This window comes from Dermacentor andersoni, chromosome 6 (assembly GCF_023375885.2).
Source record: "Dermacentor andersoni chromosome 6, qqDerAnde1_hic_scaffold, whole genome shotgun sequence".
NCBI lineage: Eukaryota > Metazoa > Arthropoda > Arachnida > Ixodida > Ixodidae > Dermacentor > Dermacentor andersoni.
The window spans coordinates 81,611,732-81,638,624 of NC_092819.1; the positions used below are offsets into that span (position 1 = coordinate 81,611,732).

Sequence of the window (26,893 nt, forward strand, 5' to 3'; positions counted from 1 at the left end):
TGCGTTTATTCTTTAATGGCTCATTGGTTGTAGCGGTGAAAATATGGTTTCCTGCTCCTAAGAACAAGTTCCCGCTCAAAAATTACATGAAGAAAGAGTGGTTTCTTTTGCCTTTGGAGGTTGGTACTGCCCGATTTTCAGAAAGGAAAGTTGCGCTGGGCAAAGAAAAAGAGAGTGAAAAAGCGCGCGCGCGCGCGCGCGCGCGAGAGAGAGAGAGAGAGAGAGAGAGAAATCAGGTCTAAATTTACTTTTCGGGCTGTTGTACACTACCTGCATAGAGTGCTTGAGTTTAAAGGTACCACTTCTTGCTTTCGGCGTTCCCTGCCACGGCAACGTGGATGAGATTCTATAAGGGCATGAATTTTACTGCTTGTCGTGCATATACTTACTTCAAGGTAGCTATAGCTCCTTTTTCTTATTATAGCAGGACCATCGGATGGCATTTTCCAATATTATTTAGAAAGAAACTGGCTCGTGCAATCAGAAATCGATAGCAATATGGGCGACCTTCCTCAACCGCTACAGGAGAGATGTATATAAATCATGACGTCTGAAGATGATCCGAATGGGCATGAGCTGCCGTCTGGGCCTTTAACCACAACAGCATACCCGTGCACGAGTCCTTTGTGTGTGATTCTTCACAAATGTATTTAACACATATTGCAGCACGGTACTCTACTTCATATGTTCCGATGCTCATGCGCGCTTGACAGGATATAAATCTGTGCCCCAAGTGCTTTCAAGTCACTTTTTTTGGCTTTTTTTTAAAATGTTTTAGCATATATATGTCTACTCTACCGCGGAAGCCTGTTCATCTCGTAAGACGAATCACTATGACGAAAATAGTGCATGAAACATTATTTTTGTCTGAGGTCCACTCCCCAATTGACCGAGACGAAAAAGAAGCATTCATTCATTGAAATATCTTTTAAAAATATACTTGTTCCCTTTGGCTAAGGTATCCTTACTTTTGTACTTTAAAAATTGCGCCGTCACAACACTTGCATTGGAACCTTGAGAACTCGAAGCTTTCGTAGCACTTGCGTGGACGTTGTTGCCTGACATTGATACCTGATGTGCTTTGCTGTTTAGCGCCCACGTTCTCTTTCGGTATAGCGCTTCGTCGGGGGTTTGCCTATTTTTCGACAGATTTCTCTGGTGGTCGCGTCTCACAACCACTCGAATTTACGAAACAAGATTGCCCGTGAGAGAGCTTTCAGGTGGGCGTGTTCTTTGCGCTTTGTGCGCTGGGCCCGGAAGACGCCAGACGTCGATCATGTGAGCGCGTCGTTTGGCCGGGCTATATTTTTTTCTTATTCTGCGTTCATTCTTGAGCTTTCCTTTGTAGGTGTTGCCGTCCCTGAACAAGAGGTCAATGAAATTGGCCTAAAGATTTCCAAGTTGAGTTACCTTGGCATCCTTGTATTGTTGTGGGAGGGTGCCTTCCTGCCAACGTTTGTTGAATAATTTGGTGATGTTTGTAACTGACTGATTACCCAGATTTTTGAGCAGCTTGTTTGTAATTTTGACCTTCCCGCCGGCTGAGGTCGCGCGTAGTTAGGTAAAGGGTGGAACATGTGGTCCTCAAAAAACTAGTGGATCACGCAGAAATTAACCAGCTCTTCCCGGCGACCATGATTGGATTTCGGCCTAAATTGTCCACGCAGGACATCCTCTGGCAAAATCAAAAACTGGAATTCTGAATCCGACACCCATCCGTGCGACGAGAACCATACTCGGCCATGACGTTCACAAAGCCTTCAATAACGTTTCACACAAGCCCGTGCTCGAAAGCCTTTCTAGAATGAACGTTGGTAATATGGCGTATAGCTACGTCTCTGTTTTCCTCAAGGGGCGCTCTGTTACTCTACATATGGCGGAAATCAAAAGCGACACCATGGAACTAGGAACACAAGGCACGCCACATGGCGCCGTGCTTTCCCCGTTTCTTTTGAATGTCACTATGGACACAAGGAACACAAGGCACGCCACATGGCGCCGTGCTTTCCCCGTTTCTTTTGAATGTCACCATGAGGGATCTATCCGCCCGTCATCGCACGATCCCCCACATCAAACACGCAACATACGTCGACGACGTCACGGTCTGGCGCTGCACTGGGTCGGACAGTGAAATCACTGAGTCATTGCAGAGAGCGGTGGATATTATCCAGGAGCACGCACGCCGCAACAGCTTAACCTGCTCGCGCAAATGTCCTAGTTTCTCATCATTCGGAATAAAAGGAAAACGGGCTCAGACTCCGATATGCCTTGTCACATTCACGTACAAGTAGGCGGGAACCCGGTCCCACCAGTACCTAAAATTTGTATACTCGGACTATGGTTGGAGCAAAACACGCACAATCACGATGCCATTAGTCGGCTTCAGACGGCAGCCGGGCAGCTAAATAACCTCCTCAGAAGAGTGTCGAGTAGGCGGAATGGTGCAAAAGAAAAAGAAGCACATGAACTAATGCAGGCCTTCCTAATTAGCAGGATAGCTTACGGGTGTTCATACCTGCATATTAGGAAAGCTGACCTAGACAAAACTAACAGCCTCATCCACAGAGTCTACAAACACAGACTGCGTGGATAAATGTAAAAATTAACCAACAGCGGTCGGCTGCTAGCTCTTGGCATTCACGAGACGGCAGAGAAAATTACTAAAGCACAAAAATGGTCACAGATGATCATACTGTCCCAAACTGCCGCTGGGCAGGAAATACTCTGCTCCCCAGGGTACAATACCGTTTAATCATCCCACGTCGCTGCCAAATTCCTAATAACATCCGCGCCAAAATTACCACTACCCCTCTTCCCAAAAACATGGGAAAGGACAACACGGATCAACATAAAGCCAGGCCGGACGCTCTCTGGCGAGTTCTTAAAAACCAACCGGCCATCTACGTGGACGCTGCTTGGGCGGGCAACGGCCGTTGCACAATCGCTGCCGTTGATGGCTGCGGTCGGACCATTAGCTATGCTACAATCAACGCGTCCTCCATTGTGGAGGCGGAAGAGGCCGCCATTGCCATAGGCGCTTCCCTGCCTGATGTTAATCCCGCAATGCCCTACTTATCATAATACTACACTGAATTCGGTGCCTCAATATACTGATTTATGTGCAGCTAACTAAATGGAAAGTTTGAAGTTGTGTTTTGGATATACTATTATAAAGTTCCAGCCAGGTATAGTTTAACAAATCAATTACTGATTACATAATTACAAAGCTAATTACATTACAGCTCCTATAACATTTCTCTGTTGTTCTTTTGTAAAAAATTTACTTTCCATGGCAAGCAATCAAGGTGACCAATTTGCTTGAATTTTTACTGGCGCACAACTGTGCGTGGACATTACAGGGTTACATTCGCTGTGTCCGACTCTAAATCTGCCATAAAAGGCTACTCTATTGAGGCAATCGGCCCCATTGCCAGCAGACTTCCCAAACCTCAGGACACTATCCATCTAATGTGGGTGCCAGCTCATGCCGGCAACCCGCCTAATGAAGTAGCTCACCTAGCCGCCTGAGCAGCAGATAACCGAGAGGTGGGATCGCTTGACCTTGATGACTGGCCTGAACCCATCCTCACATATGACCAATTAAGCCAATTTTACAACTATTCGCGCAGGGCGTATCCGTTCCTGAGCACGATTCTCTCTCGGAAGCAGGCCACGACTCTAAGGCGGGTACAGACTCGATCTGTGCTAAGCCCCAATAGGTTGGCTGAAATTTCGAATGAAGAGTTTAAACTTAACTGCAGGCACTGCGATGCACTAACCACAGACCAAGGTCACATACTTTGGGGGTGTCCATCTAACTTTCCACAAAGATTCTTCTGCAAGCTCCCACGCTCGAGGCCTTGGAGCGTACGATCAAGACTGATGACTTAAAATGCCAAGACATGCTGGCAGAGTGGGCTAACCGCGTCGCGGCCACATGGCCTCCATGCTAGCTCCTCTGCCAGGGTCTCAATGACTAATACGCCTGTAATAAAGTTTACTTCTCTCGCTCTGTCTCTCTGTAGGCGTGGCGTGTACCGTATGCGCCGTGCTCGAGAGTCGCCAGACGAGAGACTTCCAGTTGAGCACGTTTTTTGTTTCTTTTTTAACTATGTGCGCGGAGCTCGAAATGGGGAAGGCAGCCACAAAGGGAACTGACTGTAATGTCCAATGAAACTTTCGCTTTGAGATACATTCTGGGGTTTTATTACGTGCTATACGCACAATCCGATTATGACGCACGCCGTCTAGTAGGGAAGTGAAAATTAATTTTTATCGTCTGAGATTCTTTAGCACGCGCCAAATGCAGCAGTACGCGAGGGTTCTTCCATTCCGCCCTCGCCGGAATGCGGCCGCCGTGACCTGGAATCGAATTTCTGACTGCATGCTCAGCAGGGCCAGCCGTAGCCCCTGTGCTTCCACGGAGGATATTTCATTGCTGTTCGTGAGGCTGTTCTCCTTAATAATCTGCGTTTTCATATGACACTTCACTGTTTTCGTTAGCATAAGTTATGGTCTGCCTTAGTGTAAGTGCAATGTTACGAACAATAAGATAGAGTTACAGCCGCAGTATCACTTTGTGGCTGACGAAATGGAACTGCTGGTTTGTAAGTGGAACCGTCTACCACTACCTCAGGAGGCCAACCGCGTCAGCAGCGCAGTTAATGAGGAGTCTAGCGCTACGCGCACCGGAGTCTTGGCAAGACTTAGTAGTTTAGTTCTGCGGAAAGGATTTCCTATTACGTACTAATAATGTTCCGTGGTTATAATGAAATATATACGGGCAATCGAACATACCGTTACGATGACAGGTATTCATTTACAAATGTGAGGATGAACGACGAGAGTGGAAGGCTTAGCTGGAGGGAGCCGCTCAGAGTCTAAAAAGGACCTCGTTCTCTTCTTGAACACGTCGGCCAATGTGGCATAGCGATTCCCCCGTTGTAGAGGATTCCCACCAGGTGAGTCATTTGGATATCCGTTGGTGGTAAAGCTTTACACGAACCACGTGAACTGAATCGGTGCAGCGAGAACCGTGACCAGCAGATGTGGGGCGGCCCATCATGCACGTGATGCGACTGAGGTCCGCAAGAACGATGAAAGGGCTGATGTGGCGGGCCAGAAACTTCGCTGCTGCAGCAGCCATTATTCCAGCAAAATATGAAGAAATAAAATTGAGAACATCATGCGCGATCCCATGGAAAGGACGTGACATAACCTTTCAAAGGCTTCTGTAACACTAACGTATCAGCGGTAATGTCAAGTCGTGAAGACGCCCGATCTGCACATGAAAGTGGTCAATGGGCTTCGATTCCGCTTTCGCGAATAGACTCTGTGGCTGAGCTGCGATTAATGTCTCGTGAATGTTCACCATGGGCCTTATAACGTAAAACTGTTCCAAAAAGTTTTTATTCCAATCTCCTGACGTCAAATTTGCGTAACCGCCAACGCAAGCATCGGGCGGTCACCCGCAGGGTTGTATGAACAGACCAATCAAATGCTCTCCGCGTTCATAGGAGGTCACTTTTGTTTGCTTCAAAAACGAACATTGCCTGCGCTGAGCGGCTTGTCTTATCTAATTGGGTGACAAGTGGCGAGGAATTCGCTCAAGTGGAGAGGGATTTGATGGGGCCGAGCCATTGCACTGAAAATCGATAACCGGACGAAGAGAGTGCTGCTGGCGTCTGCGATTGGTCCGCTTTCCCTTATTTAGCACGCGGTGGCTGGTAGAAAATCGCAGCGGCATGCAATGGAAGGTTAAGAATGACGCTAAAATGGATCCTCAGCCAATAAGAAATGGCAGAACGAGGTCGTAAATGTGCCGAAAGGGCTCGTAAACATTACGCGGCTACGCAAAAAGTTTTATTATGCGCAAATAAACCCATGCTTTCCAGTAGGTGGGAGTAGCGAGTGCCTGGGCGATCGGCGGCAGTCATCTTTTATTCCTTTCGGAACGGGGCAGCCTGCGGCTATTCAGAAGAAAACTCAGTTTTGTTCGGCAGATTAATGCTTCTTTAGCGCGTACACATCACTTTGACGTGGTGAGTTTTGTGGTTTTGTGACGTCGCGTAACAGGCAGGGGAAGTTGGTGCAGCCCGAAAGCCTTTGACCAATAGCCGAGGGCTAATGGCGAAAAGGCGTCGAATCAGAAATAACTATGTTGCTTTTGTTCGGTCAAATCATGCATTATTAGTGTGCACACGTCATATCAGATGGGGAGCTATCGTGGCTTTCGTGATGTCCCGTGACAGCCAGGCGAAGTGGGGGTGGTCCTAAAATGTTTTTAACCAATAGTGTAGACCTGATTGAAGAATCAGAATAGAAAAGTTTGGAGTAGCTTTACGTTATAGCGCCCCATGTGTCGTTTACAGTGGTTGTCTCCAGATAAACATATACATCTACTGCTTGGTTTACTACGATGCCAACTGACCAGGCTGTACTGCTTGTGGCTAGGTGTCGCATTTAAACACGTTTATGCCTTCCTTATTTGAATGACCATCAGACTCACGTGCGACACGTGCAGCTGTGATGAGACGCTCACACACATTATCTGTATCCGCGCGTGCTATAGGGCTGAGAGGCAAGTGGCGTGGATAATTCTGGACCGGTTGCACAATCGCCCACATACAGAACTAAACACTCTAGGCCAGTGCTCCCAACGGAACTCCACGCAGAAGGCTATCTTCAGGTTACTAAGGTTCCTGCAGTCTACGGCCCTTCACGAAAAAGTGTAAGAGTGCCGCCCGCTACCACTCTATAGCGTGCGCGGTTTCTATGTGCATGTCTATCCTTCGCTCTGTCTTCCCTTCCGCTCTCCTACTCTTTCTTGTCCCCCTACCCTTTTTAGCGTACAGGTTAGCCGACCTTAATTACCTCTGGTCAAACTCCCTCAATTTCTATGGATTGTTCTTTTCTCTCTATCCCCATTCTGTAAGGTAGTTTACTACCTTACACAATGGGGAGTAACGAAGGGTAGTAACCTTCCTGCCTCACCTTCTTTCTCTCTGAATTTCCCAACGAGAAGTCAGCTGCGACGTTGATTCAGAGAAAATATAATGGGAGACATTGAGAACAATCTTTCGAGTGTCGCATAGGTCATCTATAGTGAGTGACCCGGGATGGCATTGCGCAAATGCTGTCGTTCTGAGCCTGGCTAGCTAGGTTACAGGAAACAAGGAAAACCCGGCCAATCGGGCGTGTTACAAGAATCGCATTTCCATGCGAGCGCGGATGTGATGTAGAAGACAATGGAAAAGCGAGACAGGCCGGCATTTACGTCTTCATGCCTCCTCGTACCTGCCTCTCGTGTGCAGGTAACAATGTTACGGCAAATAGGTTGTGCAAGCTTGGAAACACAAGACTGACCGCCGAGAAATCCACTCTCTGAGACCGACCATAAGTCACAAGATGGACGCGTAAGGACATTCCCTAAATTGCACAGTCCACGTGGCCTAATATGAGAAACCGCCACCTGTTGCACGCACGCACGCACGCACGCACGCGCACACACACACACACACGCACGCACACGCACACGCACGCACACACACACAAAGGATGCAGGTTGCTGCGAATTGTGTAGGCAAAGATACACGTTATGCGTATGTTATGAAACGCGACAGCGAGAGAGAGAGGGAAACATTCGGCAGCATGTTAGACTGCTGTAGCACGTGAAGGCGAAAACCTGCTGCACGCGTTGTAATGCACTAACACGATCGGACGGGTCAGACTTATCGCGAGACATAAACAGCCGCACGGTGAAGTAAACGTATGGCGCTGTAGGTCGACCTCCTCAATCACACATGCAAGCACCCAATTCACTACCTGAAGGTTATTTCTTTCTTTCTTTCTTTCTTTCTTTCTTTCTTTTGTTCTGTCTTTCTTGATTATTTCTTTCTTTATTCTTTCGTTCGCTCTTTCGTTTCTCCATTAATATTCAGCCATTGTATCTTTGCTTGCTTACATGAGTATGAGCCATACATGAAGATGATGTTTTTTCATTCATTTTTCGCACCAATTACCTAGACGCCATTAGGGTATGAGCTATTGTTGGTGATTATATTTTTTGTTTCACTGGTCTACTTTTTGTGTATCAGTGAAGGAGACGCCGCTTTTTTCGGGTAAGCGTCATTGCAACGAGACACTTAAGCTTTCGCCTTAACAACATTTATTGGCACCAAAGGAAGTAAAGCACAAGTTTAGGCCATCTGATAGGCTCATGCCTCCTGGCAGGGCACGTTCTTGACGTGCTGCATCAAAAGCGGCCAACATAGCTTTCTTAAACTTTCGAGGGGGGGGGGGGGGGGAGAGGTACACTCCTCCCAGCTGCCGGGACGCAGGTTGTGTGGTAGTTTAGAAATTATCATCTTTCTGAAGGAGTTGGCAGGGAACTCGTACAAGGTGTGCTTATTTGATGGATAGGCCCTGCATTCCTTGTATGTGGGCTGGAGCCTGGGTCCTTGTTTGTGTAATGCGTATAGTGTGGTGTGAGTAATGTGTGTGTTTGTGCTTTTCTTACGACTTAGTCGTTCTCTCTCGAATGCGTGTAGGATGGTATGTTGAGAGGTGTTGATGCTTCCTTGAAGACTTCAATATACGAAGCGTTTCGTACCGCTGTATCTTCCGCTCTTTTCTGAGGTTGTGCCTTCGACAGGCCGAAGGATAGGAAGTCCTGGATTTTCTGCGCGAGAGCTATTGGCCTCTCGTTAGTCGGCATTTCTCGTGTCGTCGTCCATGGGTAAAAATGTGGCCCGATCCCGGAGGTAGTGCAATACCGGGCCAACCCATGGCGGAGGTATTACCACTCGAAGGTTGTGCAAAAAATTTTCGACCCACGCCCACTCTGTCGCTCAATGTCACAAAAACCGCGAACGCTCACCGCATTTAAGCGTCGTGTACGCGTTAAAGATGCATTAACATGCTGAACAAAAACTGAATTTTTTTTCGAAATAGCCTGAGATTGCCCCGTTTCGAAAGGAATAGAAGATGACTGCCCGCCGATTGCTCTGTCACTGGCTACTCAGAGCTGCCGAGCAGCATGGATTTATTTGGGTAAAATAAAAAAAAAAAGTTTGCGCGGCAGTATAAGGTTATCGAGACCTTTCAGCACGCACACGACATCGCTGTCAAGTGCTCTTTGATGTGGATCCGTTAAGTATTTTTAACCTTCCATTGCACGCCGCCGCGATTTTCGACCAGCCACCACAAGCTAAGAATAGGCAAGCAAACCAATCGCAGACACCGGCACCACACTCCTCATGTGGCTACCTACTTTCACAATGTTTTTCTCGGTGCCATTGAGCGTGCTCCTCGCCTCTTGTGAGCCACTTACATAACTATAACTGCTCAATGTAGTCAATGCTATTCACTTTCAAAGAAAAAATAAGTTACATCCTATAAACGAGAAGCGCGTTTGATTGGGCTTTTCAAGCAACGATGCGGGTGAACGCCTGATGCTCGCGTTGGTGGTTACGTAAGTTTGACCTCAGGAGATTCCAATAAACACAGATTGGAATAGCTTTAAGTTATAGGGTCCAAAACAGCATTCGTTTCAATAACGTGCGAGCACAAAACGAGCATCCGAACCACATAATTGATAATAAGGCGCTCCTGATAACAATGAAAAGCACGTAGCGCTCCCTGCATACGTTTCCCGGTAAAGATTGCTGTTGCGCAAGCTGCCGTGGTGACGGCAGCTTGCGATGTGGGGAGTGACGTCACTAGTCTTTCGTATATAAAAGAACCAGTCTAGCAATTCGTTTAATTGTTGTTGCAGCACCGCTATGCAATGCATAGCGGTGTAACGCAATGCATACTGTTAGGTTTCCCGAGGAGCAGCGTATGTACGAAGCGTGGCAAAGGACTATTGCAAAAACTTGAAAGTTATGGCGTCACAAAGGACTCCCTAAAATTTTTTCCAGCTATTTATTCTCAACAAATGGTAGTAATGGGTGATTATTATTCTACATACAGCACAGTCACCAGCGGAGTCCCACAAGGTTCAGTGCTCGGTCCTGTGTTATTCTCATTGTACATTAATGACCTCCCTAATGCTCTTCAGAACGCAAACGTTCTAATGTACGCAGATGGCACAGCTTTATTATTCACAGGAGACACACTTTCCGCACCGCAAACGCATGTGACGTCCGAGTTATCAAACATTTCTTCATGGTTCTTAGAAAACAAATTGACTTTAAATAGCAATAAGACAAAATATGTAGTTTTTCGATCGAGGAGAAGCAATGTTGACACCAGTCAAATAAATATCACGGTAAATAAAAAAGCCATCCAAGAAGTTGATTCGTTTAAATATCTGGGCGTCATATTTGACCAGCATATACATTGGGAAGCACATATTCATAATGTATGCACGAAGATCGCATATGGTTGTTACTCCCTAATTAAAGGAAAGCAATATTTCCCTCACGAAGTACTCAAATCCCTTTACTATGCGTTTTGTCATAGCCATATTTGTTATTGTTTAGAATCATGGGGCGTGACTTACATGACATACTTACAACCTTTACAAAAACTACAGAAAAGGGCCCTGAAAATAATTAGCGCTTCAAATTATACCAGTGATACATTGAATGATGTTTTCCAAACACAACATTTGTTATCTATTGGAGCACTATGTAATGATAAGATCTCAATTTCAGTTAATAATATCTTATGCACTAACTTTCCTAACTGGTGCAGCGGTGGCGTAGAGGTAGAACACCCGCCTCGCGTGCAAGAGGTCCGTGGTTCGAATCCCGGTGCCGCGCAATTTTTCACCGGATTAAAAAAAAATCGGCGTGTTGAAAAATTGCATAAACAGGCCTGGAGTGTGGCCTGATCTCGGCGACCAGAACCGGTAACGCACTCCCTTACCAGAGCAAGATTGGCCACCCTGGTGCAGTACTTGGCCACAACCTCCTATATGAACACAACAATCAAACCCCGGCTCTCAGTCCCCAGCAGCTGCAAGGCAACTGACCACGGCGGCGGTCAGACCTGCGACGCAGCAGAGGGTGCTAAGAATCCCTGGCTCCGGACAGGCCGCCATTGGAATATGAACCTGGCAACGTTTAACGCTAGAACGTTATCTAGTGAGGCGAGTCTAGCAGTGCTATTGGAGGAATTAGAGGGCAGTAAACGGGATATAATAGGGCTCAGTGAAGCTAGGAGGCCAAAAGAAGCATATACAGTGCTAGAAAGCGGGCACGTCTTGTGCTACCGGGGCTTAGCGGAGAGACGAGAACTAGGAGTCGGATTCCTGATTATTAGGAATATAGCTGGTAACATACAGGAACTATATAGCATTAACGAGAGGGTGGCAGGTCTTGTTGTGAAACTTAGTAAGAGGTACAAAATGAAGGCTGTACAGGTCTACGCCCTTACATCCAGTCATGATGACCAGGAAGTCGAAAGCTTCTATGAAGACGTGGAATCGGTCATTGGTAGAGTGAAAACAAAATACACTATACTGATGGGCGACTTCAATGCCAAGGTAGGCAAGAAGCAGGCTGGTGACAAGGCAGTGGGGAAATATGGCATAGGCACTAGGAATAGCAGGGGAGAGTTATTAGTAGAGTTTGCGGAACAGAATAATATGCGGAAAACGAATACCTTATTAAGCAAGCGGGATAGACGAAAGTGGACGTGGAGGAGCCCGTACCGCGAGACTAGAAATGAAATAGACCTCATACTTTGAGCTAACCCTGGCATCATACAAGATGTGGACGTGCTCAGCAAGGTGCGCTGCAGTGATCATAGGATGGTGAGAACTCGAATTAGCCTAGACCTGAGGAGGGAACGGAAGAAACTGGTACATAAGAAGCCGATCAAAGAGTTAGCGGTAAGAGGGAAAATAGAGGAATTCCAGATCAAGCTACAGAACAGGTATTCGGCTTTAACTCAGGAAGAGGACCTTAATGTTGAAGCAATGAACGACAATCTTGTGGGCATCATTAAGGAGTGTGCAATAGAAGACGGTGGTCTCTCCGTTAGGCAGGATACGAGTAAGCTATCGCAGGAGACGAAAGATCTGATCAAGAAACGCCAATGTATGAAAGCCTCTAACCCTACAGCTAGAATAGAACTGGCAGAACTTTCGAAGTTAATCAACAAGCGTAAGGCAGCTGACATAAGGAAGTATAATATGGATAGAATGAACATGCTCTCAGGAACGGAGGAAGCCTAAAAGCAGTGAAGAAGGAACTAGGAATTGGAAAGAATCAGATTTATGCGTTTATAGACAAAGCCGGCAATATCATTACTAATATGGATGAGATAGTTAAAGTGGCTGAGGAGTTCTATAGAAATTTATACAGTACCAGGGGCACCCACGACGATAATGGAAGAGAGAATAGTCTAGAGGAATTCGAAATCCCACAAGTAACGCCGGAAGAAGTAAAGAAAGCTTTGGGAGCTATGCAAATGGGGAAGGCAGCTGGGGAGGACCAAGTAACAGCAGATTTGTTGAAGGATGGTGGGCAGATTGTTCTAGAGGAACTGGCCACCCTGTATACGCGATGCCTCATGACCATGAGAGTACCGGAATCTTGGAAGAACGCTAATATAATCCTAATCCATAAGAAAGGGGACGCCAGAGACTTGAAAAATTATAGACCGATCAGCTTACTGTCAGTTGCCTACAAAGTATTTACTAAGGTAATCGCAAATAGAATCAGGAACACCTTAGACTTCTGTCAAGCAAAGGACCAGGCAGGATTCTTTAAAGGCTACTCAACAATAGACCATATTCACACTATCAATCAGGTGACAGAGAAATGTGCGGAATATAACCAACCCTTATATATAGCTTTCATTGATTAAGAGAAAGCGCTTGATTCTGTCGGAACATCAGCAGTCATGGAGGCATTACGTAATCAGAGTGTAGACGAGCCGTATGTAAAAATACTGGAAGATATTTATAGCGGCTCCACAGCCACCGTAGTCCTCCATAAAGAAAGCAACAAAATCCCAACAAAAAGAAGCGTCAGGCAGTGAGATACGATCTCTCCAAAGCTATTCACAGCGTGTTTACAGGAGGTATTCAGAGACCTGGATTGCGAAGAATTGGGGATAAATGTTAATGGAGAATACCTTAGTAACTTGCGATTCGCTGATGATATTGCCTTGCTTAGTAACTCAGGGCACCAATTGCAATGCATGCTCACTGACCTGGAGAGGCAAAGCAGAAGAGTGGGTCTAAAAATTAATCTGCAGAAACCAAAAGTAATGTTTAACAGGCTCGGAAGAGAACAGCAATTTACAATAGGTAGCGAGGCACTGGAAGTGGTAAGGGAATACATCTACTTAGGACAGGTAGTGACGGCGGATCCGGATGATGAGACGGAAATAATCAGAAGAATAAGAATGGGCTGGGGTGCATTTGGCAGGCATTCTCAGATCATGAACAGCAGGTTGCCATTATCCCTCAAGAGAAAAGTGTATAATAGCTGTGTCTTACCAGTACTCACCTACGGGCGGAAACCTGGAGGCTTACGAAAAGGGTTCTACTTAAATTGAGGACGACGCAACGAGCTATGGAAAGAAGAATGATGGCTGTAACGTTAAGGGATAAGAACAGAGCAAATTGGGTGAGGGAACAAACGCGAGGTAATGACATCTTAGTTGAAATCAAGAAAAAGAAATGGGCATGGGCAGGACATGTAATGAGGAGGGAAGATAACCGATGGTCATTAAAGGTTATGGTCTGGATTCATTCGCTTCCCTTCCTTTCATTCCAAGGGAAGGGAAGCGTAGCAGGGGGCGGCAGAAAGTTAGGTGGGCGGATGAGATTAAGAAGTGTTACAATGTATACGGCGAAAGGTTAATTGAATTCAGTGCACCATAATCTGGAATATTTTGCCCCTAGAATGTAAAACCGCACGTAATTTCAAGGAGTGTAGGAAATTCTTTTTTCTTGATAACCAGAATCTCTATCTTACTTGAATTCATTATGTACGAGTATTTTCAGAACGTTTCTTGTCTGTATAACTCATGACGCGTTCTGGAATACTGTGCTATTAAAATCTGCGCCTGACCTGTCTTTTGTAATTTGTCATTGGACTGCAAACGAGCCCTCCCTGGCTATCGGTCCAGATATCTGTATAACCATGATTATGTGAAGCAAAATAATGAACTTGCACGTAAAAAAATGACAGTACGACCAGCGGCGGTGTTCTGTCAAAATTACCCTTACTTCCATTACTGCCATTCTTCTAAATTACCATTACTACAATTACTCTAAAGCAATAAAGTGTTGCATACTCCCCTCAGCAGTTGTAGTGGTGGTTTTAAACAGCTTCGCTAGACATCCACTTTCGCAGAGTCGGGGTGGAGAGTCAATTTTTTTTTGTTCCAGCATTCCTCGCAGCGTCACCGTCCTTAGGTTTTCCTCAGGCTTCTTTGTTACGCTCCAAGATCCTGCCGCGTAAGTTTGTACCAGTCGACTGCAATCATTGCACACTTTCCTATTCAAGGGTAGCGGTAAGCTAACGGTCGTGACTTCATAATGCCTGCCATATGCGCTCGAACCAATTTTTTTTCCAATAATAGAATTCATATAATGAGTGTCTCTGTTGTACAATTGGTCGAGATAGACGTGCACTTGCACAGCTTCCTGTGTAGATTGTATAGGCTTACTGCCAGTCATGAATTCTCGTCCTTTTGCCAGGCTAGTAAACATTACATTTTTCTTCTGCCTACTAATCTTCAAACCTACTTTTCCACTTGGTTGGCTATGGACCTCTATGATTTGTTGTAAGTCCTTTTTAGCGTTACAGAAGGGGAAAATATCTCCTGTGAAGCGCAAGTTGCTTAGTGGTTCTCCGTTGATCCTCACTCCTAATCCTTCCCAGTCAACAGTTTAATACTTCTTCCAAGCATGCAGTGAAGACCATTGGAAAGATTGTGCATCCATTCCTGATACCTTTCCCGATCAGCATTTTTCTATTTTTGTTGTGGAGAAATAAGGTAGCTGCGCAGCATTCGATTTTCGCCCATGACTGCTGGTACGAGTAATAAACTGAATGCTTTTTCGTAATGTATGACAGCAAGATATATATATATATATATATATATATATATATATATATATATATATATATATATATATATATGTATATATATATATATGTATATATATATAGACAGAGAGAGAGATGCAAATGTGACAAAGGAAGGAAGGTTAACGACAGTTAAAACCCCTGGTTTGCTACCCTCCACTAGGGGAAGGGAAAGGGGAAGTGAAGACAGAAAGAAGAATGGGGACAGAAAGAAAGGCGTGAAAAAAAAGGAAAGAAAAGAGAAGGACGGGATCATTATAGTCTTCCTAATAGGCCACTGCCACGTAAAAAGGTCAACAAAGCCTTGACCGACTTTCGGCGCGACGACACTTCTTGTCGGCATTCCAAGACTGTCTGTTCTGAAGAGAGGTTGATTGTAGTCTGCAGATTTCTGAATTACCTGATTGGTGACATGAATTGCAGTGCCTGGTATTGGATACCCTTTCCTGAAGTCAGCCTGCATGTTCTCTGGGTTGACTAAAGTGTTGCCCTGAGTCTATTTTAAATTACCTTGGTCAGTATTTTGTACACGAACGAAAGCAAGCTAATTAGCCTTCCCTTTTTTATCGTCTCACTTATTATCAATTATTATGATGTTGGCATTCTTCCAAAACAGTTGGAGCAATGGGGTGTTACGTATACGGGGTCGCAAGTAAACAACGTATCTTTATGTTTCGTGTTCCCGAGCTCAAACAAATGCGAACGAGACTTAAGGACTATTTTTAGGGGCGCTGTCACGCGAATACGCTTCAATATCCCAACTTTCTCTTCGTTGCCATAGAAAGCTGTCAGTGTGTCAGCGCTCATTTTTGAAGTTTGATAAGGTGCTTCGCAACAACATTGCTTTCCGCTACACTTGGCTTTTCAAAGGCCGTACGAATCTGCGACGTATAAAGTGCAATTAGCCATCGGGAGGGCCCGCCTCTACCCTTTGACCTTTTCAGCTGCTCGCGAGCAAGAACTAATGATCACGGCGCATTGTTGGGGGACTTAGCGCATGTGTCAGTCGACTAGTCCTGCTGGATCGAGCTTTTAGCCAATAATATTGCTGCACACCACTTCTTTCACATCTGCTCTCGGTAGCGCCGCTGCGCTATGACTCATGAACCTTATAGAAATTGTTTTTGGACACGCGCCAGCGTTGCAGGACCTTTCTCAACGAAAGCAAATTGAATATGGTGCGTTTCAGGTTGAAGCCTTGTTGAAACGTTCCTTGATTGGTTAATAAATAGATGAGGGCGGCCGGCGTTAGTGATCGTTGGAGTTTACTCAAACTGCAGGAAATGTCGCGGTACTAATAATAACAAGAAACGCGAAGGCCATTTATACTTGCCGTGTATGCAAGGCATCGGAATACGCATTACGTCGATGGGCGTGATTAGGTAAAATGATCTCAAACAACTTCTACGTTTTTCCGAGCGATGTTGTATAGCCGCGCCGACTATATGGTTGAATTTATTTCCTTTTCCCCTTTTTCTGTCATACATGGACCGGCTTCCGATAGTGCTTTGTTATTTCGTTCTAGTCTGGTTCTGACAGTGCAGTGTTATTTTATTACGTTTATATTTAATGCAACTAGCATTCTGTCGATACTTCACACACTTTTCGCGGGCTATCTATCTGTCTAGCTATCAGTGTCTTTAACCATTTTCCTGTCACTGTCAAGCACAGCGACAAGCTATGACCAGCGCATCCAGGAAACTAGATGATCGTCTTCTGTGTGAACAAACGATACTGGAACCCTGTCTCCAGCGATCATCGGCTCAGAAGGCACTGAAGCACTTTGTGCTTTCTGAGAACGTCTGGCTTGTGCGAGTGCCTTTGACTCTGTAGTGGTCTTCGTGCACGTCTCTCTACCCCCAGTGTCTCTCTTGGTCTTCCTTCTTTCTATTCCCTTTCTCCCTTCCCCCAGCGCAAGGTAGCCAAGCGGACTCTTGACTATTTCACATCCCTGCCTTCCTTTTCTCTCTCTGTCTCCGGTCACTGAGTATTCGGTGGTCTAAGGGGAGCATATCGTGCTGCTGTGCTGACGGAAACGCGTTTGAAAGCAATCGTCGGATAGTATTGGGTCCCTGTGTATGTGGCAGTGGGCATGTAAACGTTTCAATGAACCTCTTTCACCCCAACTTGGGTCCTTGTTATGTACGTGCCACTCAGTCTGCGCTGTTCTTCAATAAAGCTCTTTAACGCCAACCTGCGTCGCTGGGTACGTGCTACTGTGTATTTGCCACCCTTCAATGGCAAAAAGAGATTCCTTCAAAATTATTTACTGCTGTGAGGAATCAAACTCACGTCACACGCATGTGTAGACAACCTTGTCCGAATTTATAGTCCCACATGCACCCTACGCAAACTTCGTGGCCGCGCCGCTAGATTACGCAGAGTGTCCAGTGAGAAGCGTGAGAGAGGAACCCGGCTGCATATACGCATCATCCATGGCGAGTTTCGGCTTTTGCAATACGGCGTGTCGCTATACTGCTTCAACGCGAATCGCACTAACGTCGACTTACCTCTTCAGATGAGGTCAGCGGCAATTTTGTTCTTTTCGTTGCCTTTTAAAGCAAATGTTTTGGATAGATTGCCATTTTATTGCGCGAACTTGCCATATTTCTTAGCAAATAAATAAATGAATAAGCAAGAATTCTCGCCCTATAGGTGCCGGACAGAGAGCTGTCGCGGGAGATCGGTGCTAAGCCAGGGTGGAGTCCAGTTCCTATGGAGCAATGGTAGCTCAGCAAAACGGCGTGTGTAGTAGGATACGGAGCACACCAGTAGGCGCAAGGCGGCGAGAATTTCTTCGTGGTGCCCAGGAACGGCGGTTCCCATTCGGGCGCACTTGTGTGACGCAAATCCTCCAAAGTTACGACATGAAAGCATGTAAAATATGCCGAGCAGAGATGTTGCACTGCTCCGCCAAGCGCTTCGTGAACGTAATAGACGTTCACAGTACCAAGCAAAAAGCACAGTGATTCTCCCAAGGGCTTCTGATTTCGACGATAGATAACATAGACGTCGGATAACTATCTGATGAGGCAGATAATGTTATCTTTCTCTCTCCCACGTCCACGTGCTGTCATTCGCGGCCGAAAGCACATAGGAACTACGGGACAGCGCCTCATCAAGGCCTCCGAGAGTATGCCGATTCTCTAGACACAGGACTTGACAGATACTTAGCCATTCATGCAGCATCACGCAGCCATACGCCGGCATTTGATAAGTGCCTAATCCTGATACAGAGACCAAAGAACGCGCGAAATAGTAGAAGCGTACGTGGCAGATAGGAGGGACCCTCTTGCGTATGTGCGCCAGAACTAAATTGAATCTACAAAGCGCTCAATTATCCGAACAATTTGATCGTCTGATCGAGCGACGGGGCTGTGTGCTCGAGCTATTCGAGGCATTGGTCATCTGGCGTCGCAGTGAGTGGATTTCAACTATTTGCGCGTTGCCTTTTGTGCGAAAACATTATACGGCCAATTACGCGAAAATCCGGCGTCGTCGGCGACGTGACCGTGTGATGGCACAAAAATGGCCGACAGCCCACAGAGTAAAAACACGTCGAAAATGCTATGATTGACGTCAATTTTTTTCAGGGAAGGTAATGTAAACAATGCAAATTATTAGCTTCGAAAAGAAAATTTGGTGCGTTTCGGTCTGGGTGGCAAATGAACCCGCGTCTCCTAGGTGCGAGACGAGCCCGCTTCCCCGCCGCCATGGCAGCTTCATGGTTCTGCCTGACTAAAGGTGTCCCTATAGTGCGTGCGTCATTGTACACACGTCACGCCGCAGCCGACTGGTTGACTAAAGGTGTGACGTAGGGCGTGCGTCATTGAGCGCGTGTAGACGCAGCGAATGGGGAGTAGGTGGCGCCACGTCATGTGTGTATAACATGAGCGCACGCTGCCTCCCAATCCAAAGCATTTCACTAAGGGGACTATAATGCTTTCGCGTTCCCACACGTAAGCAGACTTAAGTGTCTATGCTGAATTTTCAGTGCATACGCTCCTTAACGTGTTGCCTTTCTTTGTCCCGTCGTTTAGCGCTCCTCCAAATAGGCTTCCAAATGTAGCAACAAGCGCAATTTTCAAGCCTACAACAACAACAAGAACAACAACAACAACAACAATAGTAATCATAATAATAATCATGATCGTCGTCACCTTCAGCACTCTATATTGTTTATGCCGGCCTCTATGCCAACAATTTCTAATCACCACATTATTTTGGGAGACGATTCTACCTTATACCTGCAAATAACATACTCTGACTTAAATTAGGTGATAGGACGACTCTATCTTACATCTGCCAATTTCCTAATCTGAGTTAGATTGGCTGATAGCAAGACTTCGTCTTATTCCTGCAAATATTCTAATTTGGGTTATACTAGGCTGAAGATTAGCGCATCAAACGTGTACCCGCATCACAGCAGAGGCAACAAAACTAGAACTTGCCCCCACTTTGTGCAAGCTGAGAAGAATGGAAAAGAAAAAAATAATAAAGGCTGGCAGGGCGCACGCAACAGCGATCACACACGCACCCCACACAAGAAGCCGGAATTTTAACACTGGTCGTTGCCAGTGACCACGCGGCTGGCGTGGCCGGCTTGTTTTCTAACGTCGCCGTAGTGTCTGCGCCGCCATAGCGGAGCGTATGAAACAAACTCTCTGATTGCCATAACCTGCTATCTCCCGTGCAATTCGCGTTATTGCCGCAACCGCTCAATTCGTGACTGGTCTACGCTCTGCAGTGGTGTTCGCTTCGCAGAGCCCTTAAGACAGTTCAATTAAATTCTGGAGCCTGGGCTTATCGAGAAATTCGGCGGGCCAGGTAGCGACCAATTTCTGCCCACTGGGCAGGTTTTTCGCAAAGCTGCATTCCACTTTAGGAAGATTTGAGAAGTTCCAACGCCTTTTCATCAGTGCACTAATTCCTTGCCTTGAAGTCCTGTCGCGAGGCAAGGTGTAACGAAGCCTTTTCTGACAAGCCCGTGAAGGGGCTATCACAGGGTCATCGCTCGAGATATCCTTTGCCACTCTTTTGCTTTTTCGTTGTGCTGCGTGCGATGATGCGCAGTGGGCAAAAGGGCTGGGGAAATTCATGCGTTAACGGAGCGAAACCGTCCCAATGGATTCAGGAAGGCGTGATGAAATTTCGTGATTCCGGATCGTATTGCAAGTGAGAGGAATGCTGAACTTGTTCTCGGTTACGTCCAGTTATGAGGACCCTTAATAAATACGGGAAGGGAAGCGCAGTGGAGGACGGACAGAATTAGGTAATGTGATCAAATGAGAAAGTTTGCAGAGGGAATATTGAATCAGCTGGCGCAAGACAGGGATATTTGGAGATAGCTCGGAGAGGCCTTCGTCCTGCAGTCGTCCAGCATTATTATACATGAAATCCCATCTTCACGAATTGTAGTTAGTCACTCGACACCGATTTCCCTCGGCAATTCTTTCAAGAATTTCGGATGCAGCTACTATTAATTGTAAAAAAAAAACTGGTCTAAATAGTAGTGAAGATTACTAAGACCTGCCAACACATTGCAATTGCATTCAACAAGCATGAAGAATAGATATAAAAGAAGCAACACAATCGTTTGTGCTCTTCCTTTTGTTTTCGTCTTCCTGTATAGATATAACTGCACAGGCACTTACATATCACCTGTAGTGTTAATAAAACTTTTCGTTGTAAGTGAATGCCGTGTGTGTGTGCAATTCGTGTTTTTTTCTTGGGGGGGGGGGGGGGGGGGTAACTCGTGCCTGTGTCCGCTGTGCCTAGAAGATGAGGATACACTAATTCGTCCAAGCAACGACCCTAAGAACCTCTATGTTTATTTTTTCTCCCTTTTATAGTTATGCAAAACTATCGGTAAACTTACTATCGATAGTATTACTATCGGTAGCACTATTGATATTATGACAATCTATCGCTATGAAACTGTCGATAGTAGTAAATCGATAGTACTTTTAATGGTTCGCAATTTGTTGCCAATGATATTACCGGAAATGCTGCGATAATTTACCATCAATAACACTCAGTTTAGGTAAGTGGGAACAGGGAAACGTCACCAAGCTTATGTTGCAGTGTTTACATGTGGTACGTTGGGTGACTGTTAATTATTGATTTTGCGCTGTCGATGGTGCGCTGAGAGGACTATCGATATCAGTAGTGCTCTGTCGATGGTACTGCCGATAGCTTTTGTATTAATGATAGTTTGATAATGACCCAACTTTTGATAGTATCAATAGTACTATCGATACCTTTGCATCACTACTGCTCTCTCCTCCACACGCCGTTTCATGAAAGTATGGTCAAGCGGGCAAGGTATATGCATTCATTCTTATAAGCGCGCAAATGGACGAATATGACTATGAATAACACGGAACCAGTGCTGTCTATCATATGAAGGTTTATTCAGAAACGAAAAATGCTTGCTACGCAAATTGTGTGTTGTGACGTAAAATATGCTAGCTTTATTTCTATGCGTTAGCGCGTTCCGATGTGTATTTCCATTTAAATCTATTATTCCATCTTGTGTGCTTGTTTATGCCTGCCTTGCTTTGCGCTGATTGCTTAGGTGAGATAGAGTAACGGTCATTAGTCATACTGTCACCCTCTCCTTTATTGGCATTTAATCTTGATAAAATCATTGTTGCCTTTCTTTTTTTCGACAATCGACATTGTTACTGTAATTTTTAGCATTGTCCTCGTGAAGTAGTTCTAAATAATTTCGGGTACTTGTCACATTTTAGGATCAACCTTTCTCCTCAGAAGAGAAACGCCAGTGTGCAAGAATTCAAGTAGCGCAGAGAGTGTTCCCCGTTTGGCCTGCCACTCGCACTCCAAAAATTTGTATATCAGTAGCGGCCGTCTAAAACAGTGTATCGGTCGCAACACATCACACTTATTGTGTGTATTTTTTCGACAACAAACAGAATAGAGCGATTGTGCGCTACGGTTCTCTTCGTCGAATGGGTCGGGTCGACCACCGGGCCACTCGTCAGAAATTGCCAGCTCAAAGTTGAACACAATTGCTGCGACGTAAAATAAGTAAAAAATGCGCATCTTGCTTTGTAGAAAAAGCTCCTTCCACTTCATAACTGAAGTCAACAAATGCGCGAGGTGCTGCGTTAACGTTAACTAGTGGAGGAGGCACTCGCGATGGTATCTCGATCCAGAAGTGGCTAGCTTCTATTGCAACACATCTGCATCGCGAAATATCAGACATCTTACACCAGTAACATGCAGGAAAAATGATGGCGTAGTGCTGGGCTCTGTGCGCACGTTCTGTATATACATAATACGCGATACTGCGTTGGAACCACACGCTGTGACGAAGTTGTACTCGTAGTGTTTTTTTTTTTTTCACTACGTGGCGAAGAAACAATTCCAGCAACAGCGAAAATTCTACTTACTATATCCCTAATGCCAACAATTTTAATATTATCAAACAAGTGAATTATAAATAACTCACGTATTCAGTTATTTGTAAGTTGAAAGTGCGCAGCTCAACTTTTCACGCTTCATGACATTCGCAACCGCCCCACTTCCCCCTTTCCTGTGGTGACGCTAACTCAGCTTATAAATCCTTGAAGTTTACATGTGCCAGTAAATTCCCACGCCTTGCGAACTTTTCCCTTGCTTCCGCCCAATGAAACAGGCTAGTCACATCGTTTCACGTCATGCCGTCCTGTTCTTACAACATTCGATCCCACCGTTGTCATCGCAGACAAATGTTCGCACAAGCATATCATTCGGACTAAGTGCCTTTCATTATTCTGTTTCATATCCTCCAACCACATAAACAGCGCCTGCGCTGTATAGTTCCGAAACCTTTTTATTGTGCAGAGAGGTTTCTATGATGGAACACCTCTGTTTAGGTCAGGCCATCACTTGAAGCTCTCCTCACCCTTTGACAGTTTAGTTCGTTTCACCGAGAAGGATCATTTGTTATATTTAACGTGAACGTGATAACAATGAACTAAAAATTTATCATTTCGTGCTCAAGGGATGAGGAACGCAATCTGTTTATCAGATTATATATGTAGTCTTCTGCGTGAAGACAGAGACGAAATAAAGATTAAAGACAGGAGGGTTAACGAGAACGCGAAATCCGGTCTGGTGCACTCCAATGGAGAAAGAGGGAGGGAAGGCAGGAAGTAGGAAGAAAGTTCATTCTGCTCGAATGAAACTGCACGGCGGCAAACCGAACATTCGTGTGCCAGTCTCTTCTCGCAACCTTCCTATTCTTCTTTGCTACGCAGGAATCCTGGTGCCCGCTGTAACGAGAGGCTAAATACCTACGCGCCAACTTTGCATCCACCTCGTCTTCATGATCAACGCTCACCTCCATCACCCTTTCAGGTGAGAGCTGCCTATTAACGTTAACTTCGCCGCTTACGCTTTCTGCTTGCTATACGCCCAATTCGTATATGCTCAGGAAATTACATGACCAGTAAAAATGATGCCTTGAATTTGAGATTCTAACGATTATAAATCACACTTTCCGGCGTGCTACTTTGATGTATTCGGGAAGTGTCTGACTCCAGGGGCTTAGATACACTCACTTCTCTTCGTCATTTTTTGTGTGTGTTTGTGTTCGTGCCATTTCGTGTAGTGTCGAGTTGTTTACTAGATTCCTGGCGGAACGCAGGAGAATTGATGTTTTATGCATGCCTCACTGTACGTGTTTTGTGTATATTGGTTTTGTACTCTTTCAGTTTACTTTTTGTCTGCATGTTTTGAAATGTTAGAACACTTCGCAGTATCTTCCGGCAGCTGCGATGAAGTACCGAGTTGCTTGTTTATCGCTGCATAGCTTGTGTCCAACGGTCACGGCGCTGTCTGCTCTTCACAGCGGTATTTATCAATGAGAAAGTTCTTGCCACAGCGAAATGCCACGGACGCGTCCATGGAACAAAATTTGCAGGACGTCTACGAGGAGGCCATCTTTTACACGGGAGCTGCGGGACTTGTTGGGAAGAACAAAAGGAGTGGGGGAGGGGGGGGGGGCATGATAACGCTCAGCATGTTATTATCGCAGGCTTGCTTTCAGTGTTTGGTCGCTACCGCGTTGTCCTCAGCTGCACCGACAGCTGGCAACGGAGGTCTAGGTTAACTGTGGTCGCTTTAAAAGGGTCTACGAGACTACAAGATTCTGGTGCCGAATTCTTGAAAGTTTTCTTTCGTATGTGCGTTTTGTCATTGGCCGGCCGAATTCACTAATCATATGTCAATCACCACGATCGGCAAGAATCGGTTCTCACACAGCTCTAGCGTAAGAACGTTATTTAAATTTTATTTTGATTGTGGATGCTGGTCTCTTTTACCTTGCGGACCAACGGATCGAGCGCTATGCGTAGGAGTGCATAGATGCAAGTTATGCGTGAATTGATGCTGCTCATTACGGCCTTACCTCCAGAGCGCCAAGGTTTCCCAGTGCCCGCTCTGACTCGGTGTCTAAACCAGACCTCAGAGTATCGATAGCATGTTCGAGTACCTAGGACCGAAACATTTTACGAGCGGCGGTTCCTTCGTCGTAACTCTTGCCATACATCGTTTCTGACTTATGACGCGCATGCGTGTTAAGCCCACACCACCGCTTTGCCAACCTGGCGGCGGAGCAGGATTTATATTGATTGAGTTGAGGATATTGGGAAAGTAGAAGCATTTTAACGCAAGCTTTCTCCCAACATTTGATTGTATAATGAATACAAAGGAATGACATGAAGAAATGAGCGCGCAAGAACATCCGCACGTAAACATACACACAGTGACCTGCACTAAGCGTCAGCTCGCTGTAGTCCAGTGTGATGGGCGCGACAAAACATTTGGTATGCGACGTGCACCTAAGTGTTCAAGCTAACGAAAGCAGCAATTGAAGAAAGCAATAGGATATAAAAAGTAAGGATCAATCACAAACTGGCGAGATACTTGCGCAGTTAATGTCCAACTCCGCTTAATGCACCCGCTCATAGCGGTTGCAATAAAGAACACAAAGCTATTGGACAAATAATCTAATGAAATAGTCTGTCTGTCTCTTTCTTTATTTTCTCATTTGCTGGTTGTGGTTATTACTTAGCTTTTACTTTTTTTTCAGCCAGTAACTCCTGATTTCCTTTTTTGACACGGTGTTTCACCAGCTCCACGCTGAAGGTCGGCATGGGGATGGAGCGGTGCGGGGACGCAGCAGCAACGTATCCAGCAAACAGACCACCCCAGTAGTTCTTCCGAAGCGTGTGAGAGGTCGCTTATATAGCTTCGCTGTATTTGACGTATCAGTAGTCCGAATGGAATGCAATTGTGAATGATTGTAAAGCGAACATGACTTTCCTTGCATCATACTCGCCTGTTTGCGCGATTGGAGGTCGGAAGAAACGAGAAAAGCAGGAGGCAGGGAGGGTAACCAGAATAGCGCCCGGTTATTTTAACACCGGTACAAAGGTGCCGATGTACAAAGAGCACATGCTGCCTTGCCATCGAGTCGCGGCGCGTGTTCGTAGCTCACATGACTGCCGGCACTTGGAGTCGTGAGTGCTGTCGCGCGAGAGTTTTGCGGCTCCTCAAGGCCGTAGTGGCAGGCAGCGCTCGAGGAGTACGGCTTTGTTCTTTCCCGCCGCCTTCTAACCCTGTGACGGCTGCGGGAGAGCGGGCTATGCCGGTGGTGCGACTAGGGTGGCCAGAACGAACAGCCCACTTCTATCCATTCTACGTATAGCATTGGCCTTTCGGGGAGGCGCTCGCGTCACTGCAGACAGCACGTACACGACGAATGCGTAAAGCCAACTGCATGCGTACCTACGTGTAAGCCACCTTAGTGCAAAATATGTGTGAGCCACTTATGCGTTTCTGTAAGCCAATTATCTGTAAGACCACCTATGCGGCCGCCGCTGATGTGGTGGTCAACGGTTCTTTTCTATATAAAATTACGCAATGAAACAACAAGACCTACTTAAATATCCTCACTGCAACACATGTATTTCATCCAGCTGAATATTCCTTTATCTTGAAGGGAATTGCTTTCCAGAAGCGTTAATCTCGAATGAATCGGCGGCAGAAATTGACAAATCCGAGAAATTGGCGAAGCTTGGTGAGTGTGTTCCGTCGGGGAAGGTTTTCGATGACGCGAAACTTGAACGGCAGTGGTCGAATGCCGTTATCGTCGACGATATGACCGAGGAAATTGAGTTCGGGTTGATCGAGTTCGCTCTTCGCGGCGTTGATGAAAAATTCCTTTACTGACAAGGCGTGAAAACAACAACCGCAAGTGGAGAAGATGTTCTTCTGCGGAAGAACTTGTGACGAGAAAGTCGTCAATGTATGCAAAAACGAAAGGCAAGCCTCGGTAGACGGAATCGATGAAACGCTGAAAAGAGTGGCCCGCGTTCTGTAAGCCGCAAGGCACGCGGAGAAATTCAAAAAGACCGAAGGATGTGGCGATGGCGGCCTTGGGAATCTCTTCTTCAGCGACCGGTAGTTGATGATAGGCGCCAACGAGATCGATCTTAGAAAAGATCGTCGCACCGTGCAACGCTACCGTGAGGTCCTGAATGTTCGGTAGAGGGTAGCGATCAGGAACTGTAACGTTGTTTAGTGCCCTGTAATCGCCGCATGGGCGCCAGTCTCCCGTCTTCTTAGGCACCATGTGAAGTGGTGATGTCCAATTACTGGAGGAAGGGCGGATGATGCCAAACTGCAGGATTTGTTCGAACTCCCCGCGAGCGATCTTGCGTTTCTCCGGGAACAAACGCCGGGGTCGGAAATAGACTGGTGGGCCGGAGTTGACCATGTGATGACACACGTCACGTTGCACCGGTTGCGTCCAGTCCGGCAGGCGC

The 26,893-nt window shown here is 46.0% G+C and overlaps 1 protein-coding gene across 1 annotated transcript in view; it reads left to right on the forward strand.

The window, feature by feature from the left end:
* CCHa1-R (CCHamide-1 receptor) overlaps nt 1-26,893 on the forward strand; it is a 370,972-nt gene that overhangs the window by 287,960 nt on the left and 56,119 nt on the right. The window contains exon 2 of the mRNA XM_050171204.3: nt 23,321-23,420. The gene's annotated coding sequence lies outside the window, so the exon portion shown is untranslated. The remainder of the gene's footprint in view (nt 1-23,320; nt 23,421-26,893) is intronic.